The following is a 10,806-nucleotide window of genomic DNA, read 5'->3' on the forward strand; positions in this document are numbered from 1 at the left end:
GACTATGAGCCGACGGCCCCGAAACTGGGTCATGGAGTCCCCGTGCGTGGCGGACTCCCCCGATTACCTCCACGTGATGAAGTGGAGGGGGACACTCCCGTTGTCGGGCACTCTCAAACCCTCGCACGCGTCCGTAGTACCTAGAACGGTGAGGTGAGGAGAAAATCAAGGTCAGGACTATGTCCCATTGTCCGTCGTCCCCATACCCGATCCATCGTCACCCCGGAGACCCCCCGCTCGAGCCGGAGTCCAACAGTGTGCAGACCCTCCCCAATTCACACCTAGTTTACACCGTGTTCCCGTTGAGTTCACACCGAGTTCACACCAAATTTGGTGTGGTGCACATACCTCCGAGTTCACTCTTAGTTCACACCTAGTTCAAATGACAATCGGACGGCCCAGATTGCACCCGCCTCGCGACGCCTACTTTGGGTCATTGATCCCACCTCCCTAGGGAGGTGCCAATTAGTACTAGATGAGGCCGGGCGGCGGGCACTTCCTTCTTTTAGTACACAGTCAGACTTGGTAGACACATCCTCACTGCACGACAACCTGCTGCCCTAGCTGCAGTAGAGCATTGGCATCGCCAGGGGCTAACTCAGGAGTTTCTTGCAGACTTTTATGCAGGCTCGCAGGATTACTATTTTTCAATGGTTGGTTGCTCAGAGGGAGGCAGCTGTGGGCACCTGGCTCCTGTATAGTGGTCATCGGGTGACGTGCTCTTGCTGCGGACATCAGATAGAGACTCAGAGGCATTGTTTATGGTACTGCTCACAGGTGCAGCAGATCTGGCTCCGGGTCCTTCGGATTTTAGCTCCCTTCACTCCCGCGGGGACATATTCTTGAGGGGTTGTGGCATGGTCGACTTCTTCTTGCCCCGCTATGGGCTATGAGGCGGAGGCTGACAGCCAAGTGATCCGACTCTACTAGCCAACCTCTCCTGCATCCACCACCTAACTTCACGACTACTCCATGGACGTAGGAGCGAGATTTCAGATGGGAGCTCTTGAACAGCATCGCTTTATGATTTGTATAGAGAGCCAGGTGTTACAGGGATTTTGAGGAGCGACTATTCGAGCTATCTGACAAGAGCTTATTCACACCCTGCCAGTTCGATCGCATGCAATGATAACACCAGGCTTTTCATCGCACCCCGTAGGCAGGCCTTTTCTACTCCCGACAGTGGTGCAAGGGCATTATAGACCACCTATGTGGCTCTTTCCTCCTCCTACTGTATGCGATAGCCCTAGATTTTCTTCGAAGGTAGGGAGTCTCCCTTAGCCACTCATATATATTAATCCCTCAGGACAGACTCCCAAGTTTTGTTCCTCTCGATGGATCCAATCTCTACATCCATGGTCGTCTTCCACTCAGGCCATGAAAGGGCCTCATCAATGGTAAGAGGTTCCCTAGCTGCCATAATGGTAATAAGCAAGGCATCATTAGTTTGCAATGGTACACGTGCAAACTCAAAGCTCCAAGATGAACGAGATTGGGGAATGGATCAAGGATCATGCCACAACTGAGTGGAATCGTCTCCCCTCACTCTGTGGGCAGTCATCGTGTCTCCAACGTGTGCCACATGCACATTATACCATGCTTCTATCTCTACCCTTTTGTCAATGTCTGCCTGCATTCAGCTGTAGACCACACATGGTAGTTTCTCCATGATTTTATCCTTCGAAGAAAGCCCCATTGCCCGCACCATCCATAACATATTAGTGTAGGAGGTTGCAACGTATCCCATCTCATTCAATCTACATCTGATTGACAATCATAGAATGATAAGTGATTGATTATAAAGGTAGCACATGAATCGAACCTGCTTAAAGGTACTTACTTGTTTATATGCATCACCATCCTCAACATGTCAGCTTCATTTGAAAAGTCTACCGTCACAAGTTTGACACGAACCCTTGGATGCAAATCGGTATCCTTTTCGTACGCTACAGTTACAATCGTAGGAAAGATCATGTAGTAATTTACCCCAAAACGTGCATTCAAGTTAACCACAGAAAGAACAAAACTTACTCTATTTAAGAACTTCCATCCAAGCGGCTAACCTATGGTTGCCATCCCACGTATATAACATTTCCACAAAGGTCACCCCAACATATATCTTTGATTTCCGCCTCAAACTCTTCATTCACCATCCGTCACAATGGATCCCATGTTTACATGATAGCCTCGTCAACATCGATGCTAGGATGGCCCGGTGCATCGATAGAGCATATGAAGCATCCCTTGAGCTCATAATATCTTTTAGGTCATACCCCTCTCTATACAAATTTAACCTCGCTCTATCACACTCTTCTCTTCCTTCTCTCTCTTTCTCTCTCTCTCTCTCTCTCTCTCTCTCCCACTCTCTTCCTCCCTCAAACTCTCAGTCTTCATGTAGATCTTGAGAGAGTCTCTCTCTCTCTCTCTCTCTCTCTCTCTCTCTCTCTCTCTCTCTCCCACTCTCTTCCTCCCTCAAACTCTCAGTCTTCATGTAGATCTTGAGAGAGAGAGAGAGAGAGAGAGAGAGAGAGAGAGAGAGAGAGAGAAGGAAGGAAGAGAAGAGGGTGATATAGGGAGGGAGAATGACTTTGAAAAGGAACACATGATCTACCAAATAAGGTGAGTATTACCTTTTAAACAGTCGTTTGTAACCTACTCTCGTAACTGGGTGGATGCATGAATAGGTGGTACACTAGCTACCATTTTTGGGGGTGGTAGCAAGGGGGTGGGCTGGTTGGTAGCTAGGTGAGTAAACATTGAGAATCTTTTATAAGGTTTTATTTGAAAATTGTTCATCAAAAGGCTTGAGCAGCGAGCTGGATTTAAAAACTTTAAAAATTATCTTTTCAGTTTCAACTATGTGTGTGAAAGTAGTACGGGGGGGCCACCTTACTCCACAATCATGACGCCTCCTGCTCGTCGATGGTTGTAGAGGGGGGGCAACTCAGGGGCCAAGCAGCTCCTGCAGCTGAAGCAAAATCAGCCACAATTATTGGGAGGCAGAAGAGGGCTCGTCATCCACCCCAAGACTCCTCTGCTGGAAAGAGGAAGAAGAAGGTCTTGACTCCTTCACCAAAGCCCTGCACTCCTATAGCAAAGAAACATTCAAAAATGGCACATGTTGTAACCCCCAACACTAAGGTACTACTGCATCTTAGTGTTGCTGGCTCTCTTTGCACAATTTATTGTTGTAACTTGTTTCCAAGGTCCATGTAAGCTCTCTTAAACTTGCTTAGAAGCAAACCTAAGTTAGAGGCTAGATGTTTGTAGATGCATTCAAGCTCCATAATCTAATGTGCATGCATTCAAGCTTGCATTGAAAACCCGTGTAGAGGCATGCATGCATGCATTCAAGCTTGCCTTGAAAAAATGTGTAGAGGCATGCATGCATGACGCTGGGGGTTAAGTCGCAGTTGCCTAGTCTAAACTTATGCCTCTACACAGGTAGAAGCATGCATGCTTGTATTGAAAACCTGTGTAGAGGCATGCATGCATTCAAGCATATATATTTGTGCACATTGCATTTTTGACTGAACTTCAATTGGCTGGTTGCACATGCATTCATGTCTTGTCCATAGTTGAGACCGTACTCGTATGGATTGCAAATCATAGTGCTATGAAGAAGCATAAATCAGTGATACTCTATCAGTGTGGTAGCTACCACCTGCAACACTCATTTAATATAGGGAAAGTGCATCAGAGATCATCAAGATTGTAGCATTCAGCATTCTGCAAAAAACATAACAAGTTGGTAGCATATGATGTTAGCCAACTACCAATCAAAAAGTTCATTTAGAAAAGAAATACCAAGGTCGTAGTTACATGGTAGCTATCTGTCTGGGACACAGGTAGTTGTACCACCTATTCATGCAGCCCAGCCTGCTTCTGCTCCTGCTCAATGCAACAATTGATGTTTAATGTGAAAACTTCTGTAAAATTGTGATATTATAAATGCTCACCATGCATAAGTTATCTAAGTTTTTAGTAAATTTATGGCCGTGTATGTTTCAAGCTGAAGTGTTGAACCATACTCCAATCATACTTTCATACCCGTATACGTTTGCCGTATGGAAACAACTATGGTCTTATGTTTTTCCTTGTATTTTACAGGGCAAAGGACGTTGGTGCACTCCATATGTGCCATTTGAAAGGAAGACAGGTAATTGCATGACAAGCCTCAAGCACATGAAGTATACGACCTCCCCAACTCTGGAGTGGATGCTCGACTGCTGACTGAGGCAGATTTCACCAACAAAGATTGGTTGAAATGCTTTAAGGAGGTGCCGAAGAGGGGCCGCAAAGTAAAATGTAGAGATGTGAAGCCAGAGCTTTGGAACAGGTTTTATGTATTGTTCACATCCGTGTATCAAGAACCTCCTGGTAATTATGGTATGCAGGTGACTAAAGGATTTGCTAGAGGCTTTCTATATGAGCAGTTGAAGGGACAGGTTGACTGGGCCTTGTTTTCAGAAAGTATTGTCACAAATATGGATCTAGGCAAATTACATGCAAAGAAGCAGCGATGGGCAGCTTTCCATTCCTCCTCTGTCCGTAACAGTTCGTGGCGAATGACAAGGACTCCAGATCATTTGGAGGCACCCCAAGAAACTCCGATCGATACAGTGGATGCTATGCAGAAAAAGAAATTATTTGGTCCACCGTTGTCGGGGGATATGTGTTCGCTACATGAGCCGGGCAGGCGCCGAGCCTCTGGCTGTGGGAGGTGTGAAAGAGAGAGAACAAGAAACAATGACATCTCTGCCAATCACCGCAATCATCAATTAATTGAATATTACTTTGAGTACAACTTAGTCCTTACGCCAAGGCGAGCTGTTAACAGCACCGTCACTTGGATCATCTGCTAACTACGAGTTTAGGCTCCCGCTTTACAGAATTAACCGGGCCGTTAACAACACCGGACTTAAAAGAATGTTAATTCAATCTCTATATGATGACAGTTGTGGAAATGTCCTCCTGTTGCTTTATACTGTCTTTGAATTATTTGCTTCAATTGCCGTGAAATCTGCAAGTTTCAATTCTATTCGCTGCTTCAATTTTCATGCTCCCTGCTTTATATGCTTTACTCTGCCTTAATTACCTCTTACAAGCTTCAAGTTTCTTCTCTAATAAACTTGATTATTATTTCCTTCAAGCTCTGTATACCTTTGATTACCTCTTTTCGAGTATCCCTTGTCACACAAATTTCCTTTCTTGCTTCATGTGCCCTTGCTATATCCTCCTGTGGCCTTGGTTAGAGAACGAAACAATTTATGCCGAGAACCTTGCTTTCTCTTTTTCTTGGTAGTCTTAGTCCGCTCTTGAGTGAGCTCCCTACCTAGCCTTGCTTGGACCTATGACATCTGTATCATTAATCAGCTCTTTGGCAAAACCTGTACCAGTATCATCAACCACCTCTATGGTAGAATCTGTACCAAATTTCTTTTTCTTTGGTTCTGTTTCAGTAGCAAAAGTATCAGCTATAACTGAATCTTCCTGCATGTCTACCTGAATATGGCTGCACTCATTCACCTGCACATCTTGCTGAGCTTTAGCCAATTCATTGTCTTGATCCCATGATTTCTTTTCTTCCTGTACTATAGGTACATGTTCTTTGAATAATTCACCCTGTGTAAGTTGAGGCTGTAGAGACTCACTCTCAAGGACTTCTACTTCATGCAAGGCATTTGCAAACCCCAACTTCTCATACACAGCTTTGACTATGTCTTCATCATTAGCCTGTAAGAAGGTAGCATCCTGTATAATAAACTCATCAATCATAGCTTCTAACTTTGATCGTACTTGTCCTCGGATATCTGCGTAGTCCGGTAGACTTGAACTTTGTTCTTGATAGATTTCATACTCCTCATAATGTGCTTGCACAATAGCTTCTTTGAAATACTCCTAGTCATCGTTGCAAGCTCTGCTAACCTCTTGAATCTGCTCCTTCCCATCTGAACTCACTAACTGCTCAAAAGATTTGATCATCAACTCTTCTGGTATCCCTCTTACCTTGGTTTCCAGCTCATAGCACTCAAGGTAGCCCTCTGGATCGTATCCATCAAAAAGTCGTCTCTCAGCAAATACTGCATCTAGAGCTGCATCCAAAGCTTCATCCATTTGATTTTTCTTCTTTACGGTCTCTATTTCAAGCAGAGATCCTTGAACCAATTAAAGCATCTTTGCAAAATCTGGAATTGTTGACTTATCATCAAAACCGTTCGCACTTAATTCTGCAATCATCTTCATCATCTGCTCTAAATTCTCCATCTTTACCTCCCACCCCGGCTCGTTTCACGTCGGGTTCACCAAAGATGTCGGGGGATATGTGTTCGCTACGTGAGCCGGGTAGGCGCCGGGCCTTTGGCTGTGGGAGGTGTGAAAGAGAGAGAACAAGAAACAATGACAGCTCTGCCAATCACCGCAATCATCAATTAATTGAATATTACTTTGAGTACAACTTAGTCCTTACGCCAAGGCGGGCTGTTAACAACACCGTCACTTGGATTATCTGCTAACTAGGAGTTTAGGCTCCCGCTTTACAGGATTAACTGGGCCATTAACGACACCGGACTTAAAAGAATGTTAATTCAATCTCTATATGATGACGGTTGTGGAAATGTCCTCCTGTCGCTTTATACTGTCTTTGAATTATCTGCTTGAATTGCCGTGGAATCTGCAAGTTTCAATTCTATTCGCTGCTTCAATTTTCATGCTCCCTGCTTATATGCTTTACTCTGCCTTAATTACCGCTTAGAAGCTTCAAGTTTCTTCTCTAATCGACTTGATTATTATTTCCTTCAAGCTCTGTATACCTTTGATTACCTCTTTTCGAGTATCCCTTGTCACACAAATTTCCTTGCTTGCTTCATGTGCCCTTGCTATATCCTCCCGTGGCCTTGGTTAGAGAACGAAACAATTTATGCCGAGAACCTTGCTTGCTCTTTTTCTTGGTAGTCCGAGTCCGCTCTTGAGTGAGCTCCCTTCCTACTCCTTCCTGCTTCTGGCCGAGAGAAAGAACGAGCCCTTTGTTCAAGCTCCAGAGAGACTTTCCTTCATCCTTCCTTATTTTCCATCGAGGGAGAGAAATACCCCCTTTTCCCTTCAATATGAGAGAGAGAGCCTTGCCTCCTTTGTCTTGCCGAGCATGAGAGCGAGAGAGAGAGAGCTTTCTCCATGCTCCGAGCCCTCCCTGCCTTGGCTTCGTGCCTCTCCTTCTTACTTTTGTCTTCAACAACCCGTCTTCATGGCCTACTCGCCTTGGTGCTACTCACCTACACCCTTCGTTGATAGCCCCGTTGGCTTCCTCGAGTACCCTTCTTGCCCTCATTGGCTTCCAATCCCTCCTCATGCAAAAGAGGCCAAGCTATTAATAGCTTGCCCCTCCCTTAACAGTAGCGCCGCCGCTACTGATGTGGCACAAGAACCGCCGCTATGATGTGGCAATTGCCGGGGACGAGCAACATCAAATGCAACGGGATTGGGACCGGAAATCTGCGCGCTGGGGAGCTCTACCTATTTCCCTTCTTGATCGACATCGCCCGATGCCCCTTGTGGCCGGCGCGAGTCTCCCTCTCTCCCCTGCGCTCTGCTCGTCTTCTGTCCACGCCATCCCCCTTTTTCTCTTCCTCTTTCCCCACTTAAAGTCACAATGGGTGGCCTTTAATTTGTTTAAGTGGGCGGGCGGCCTTTGGCTTTGTAAGGGCACCATTTTAGGCATTCACATCGGCCAAACCTTGCCAAGCTTCTCCATCGGGCGGCCATAATCACTGTAAGGGCACAACATTTGTCATAAATGGCGACCAATGCAATGCCAAACAGTATATCTATTGGGCGGCCATAGCCCCCTTGTTAGCTTTTAGCGGGCGGCTTTAGGCCCTTGTAGGGCACCACATTTGTCATGCATATCGGCACTGCCTTGTTGGTTATATCCCGTAGTCAATGCATTCCGAGAGGTCACATTCGAACATGAAGCTCTTCAAGCACTTTTTATACTTAATAAGACGTACACCACATTTGACGTACATGTAGCTGCTATCAATGCACTGCAGGAGATAATATTTTGGACAATATTCTCCTCGAGTCACTTACTTTGCTGCACTCCAAATCCCGAGCGAGAGCCAAAATCTCCCAGATGGCACTCCGTACGAGCCGAACGGAGTGGTACGGAACCGACCCCCGGTGAATCTTTATCGGCCAATATCTTGGCAACCGGAACTCCAATCACCAATCTGAAAAGACCGACGGGCTCCAGAAATTGAGCACTTCAGGCCCGTGCATTCATTTCATCTCTGTCACCTCAGCTGCAGTTGCCCAATCCGGTAGGGATCTGCAATCGACTCAAATTTTAATTTGCCATAACTTCTTCACTGTAGCTCCAATCGACGAGCAGTTCAAGCACTACATTTTTGGATCATAATCTCTCATCTGTGGTCACTACAAGCATACTCATTTTTGGCATCATTGAGGCATCTGTTGGCCCTTCTAAGCCGCATCTGGCATACATTAATCATTAAGCTTGGCCTGTAATCAAGCCCTGATCACTGCTCACTTAATGTGTAGACTTCAAAGAAGCTTAGCTTACATTTCTCTGCTCTTTTTCTCATCATGGCAGCGGAGCTGCACGGCACCGTCTCTTACAGAGTTAGATAATGTTCACAACATGGTTGTAAGCAAGCATTTTTTTGCATTGTCAGAGTATAATGAAGGTTTTAAGAAGTTGGAATTGCTTCAGGCTGATGTGCACGGAAATGAAGGTGCCAACCTCCTAGTGGAAAAGCTCAGAGGCCAGTTGAAAGATGTAAAGGCTGCATTACTAAAGGCAGAAGGTAGCGTCAATGCTGTGGATGCAATGAAGGTGGAGCAGCTTAAAAATACTATCAACAGGTTGTCTCTAACACTCCAAACATTGCAAGGGGTAGTTGAGGAGAAGGCACCAATTGATGCTATGGATAGTGCTCTAGAGGAGAGAGATTTTACATAGGAAGTGGAGGAGTGTGCACAGGTGCGGATGGAGTTTGTGAAGACCATGCAGGTTAAAAGAAGTACAGTTTTGTTGTCTGCACCTTCGTCGAAAGTTCCACATGTGGATATGGGCACCTTGCCTTTGGAAAAAGTTTGCAGTGCTTGTGGGTTGACGATGTACAACGATGATGCACTTGGCATGTTTTTGCTGCCCTGCAATCATGCCAAGTGCTTGTGGGTTGACGATGTACAATGATGATGCACTTGGCATGTTTTTGCTGCCCTGCAATCACATATACTGTTTTGGTCATCTTGTTGCAAGCAAAGAAACATGCATGGAAATGGGATGCATGCAACCGATTTCGCATACCATGCGGTCTTTGGTGATCCTCGACAGTACGAATGCCAATTTCCAAGGAGTGCAATCAGACACCAAACCCTCATCAGTGCCCTTAAGCATGGACCATGGTATACACCCTGCTGCATTTTGTAGCATTGAGCTTAAATTTATCTATTTTTTTGTGTTTCTATTATCAAGGGAACCTTGCTAATTGTAGCTACTAATACAAGACTGGTAGATACTAGTACAATAATGGTATCTACTAGTACAATACTGGTAGCTACCACTCTCATAGTGGTAGCTACCACTCTCATAGTGGTAGCTACCACTCTCATATTGGTAGCTGTCATGCTAATCCTGGTATAGCTAGCTACCAGTATGGCTGTGGCTACCATTCTTCCATGAGCTACTATTCTCCCATGGAAGTCTTGCTGGTGGCAAGGTAGCTACCATTCTTCCATTAGCTACTGTTTTACCATGGAACTCCTGATGATGACAAGGAAGTTCTCACTGTCAACCCTGGTAGCTACCATTCTTCCATGAGTTGCCATTTTACCAAGGAAGTCCTGCAATTGACAAGGTGGCTACCATGATTGCATTGGTAGCTGCCATTCTGCCATGAGCTGTCATTCTGCCAAGGAAGTCCTGCAAGTGAAAAGGTGGCTACCAGGATTGCATTGGTAGCTGCCATTCTGCCATGAGCTCCCATTCTACCAAGGAAGTCCTGCAAGTGACAAGGTCGCTACCAGGATAACATTGGTAGCTACCATGAAAACATCTATAGCTACCATGATGGCAGGGGGCAAGGTAGTTACTAGGATAGCATTTGGTAGTACTGGTAGCTACTAGGATAGCATTTGGTATAATGACTATGAGACTGTAAACTAGCAGGTTGAACGTGGTAGCCAGCAAATTTACCAAGAACATCATGGCAGATTGGTAGCAACCCATATCAGACTAGTAGCTACCTTTACAGAGGACAATATGGATGCTACCAAAATCTGACAGTGGTAATTATAAGGATCACAATGGTAGCTACTAGTCATGTATAATAAGCTACCTTTTTGGCAATGGTAGTTACTAGGTCTAAAGCAATGTGCAACAATAAGAAAACTGTATAACAGTCAACTGAAGTACAACAAAAATAGTGCCATAATTGTCAATGAAAATAAGCTTGTAGTTACTCAAGAAGTTAAAACAAACCTGGGGTTGCTCAAGAAGATGTACGGGGTGTTTATCGAATGCTTTTCGTGCAATACGCTTTCGACACACATCCTTTTTGTTGGGCGATACGCGAGTATTGTGAGTCGAGAAGCTCACCAATGTGGCCTTCACTTCCTCTATAATTACACTATTTGGGTATGGTTTTCACCCACACAAATGCAATGGCAATTCTGTATGATTATGTTTCAATCGAGATCTTGATGCATAGAAGTTCCTTCGATGGATACCAAGAAGCCTCGATGCAGTTGCTATATTTGGTTTTATGCTCGTGGAATTCATAA

This window comes from Adiantum capillus-veneris, chromosome 12, assembly GCF_014529385.1.
Source record: "Adiantum capillus-veneris isolate H3 chromosome 12, ASM1452938v2, whole genome shotgun sequence".
Classification (NCBI taxonomy): domain Eukaryota; kingdom Viridiplantae; phylum Streptophyta; class Polypodiopsida; order Polypodiales; family Pteridaceae; genus Adiantum; species Adiantum capillus-veneris.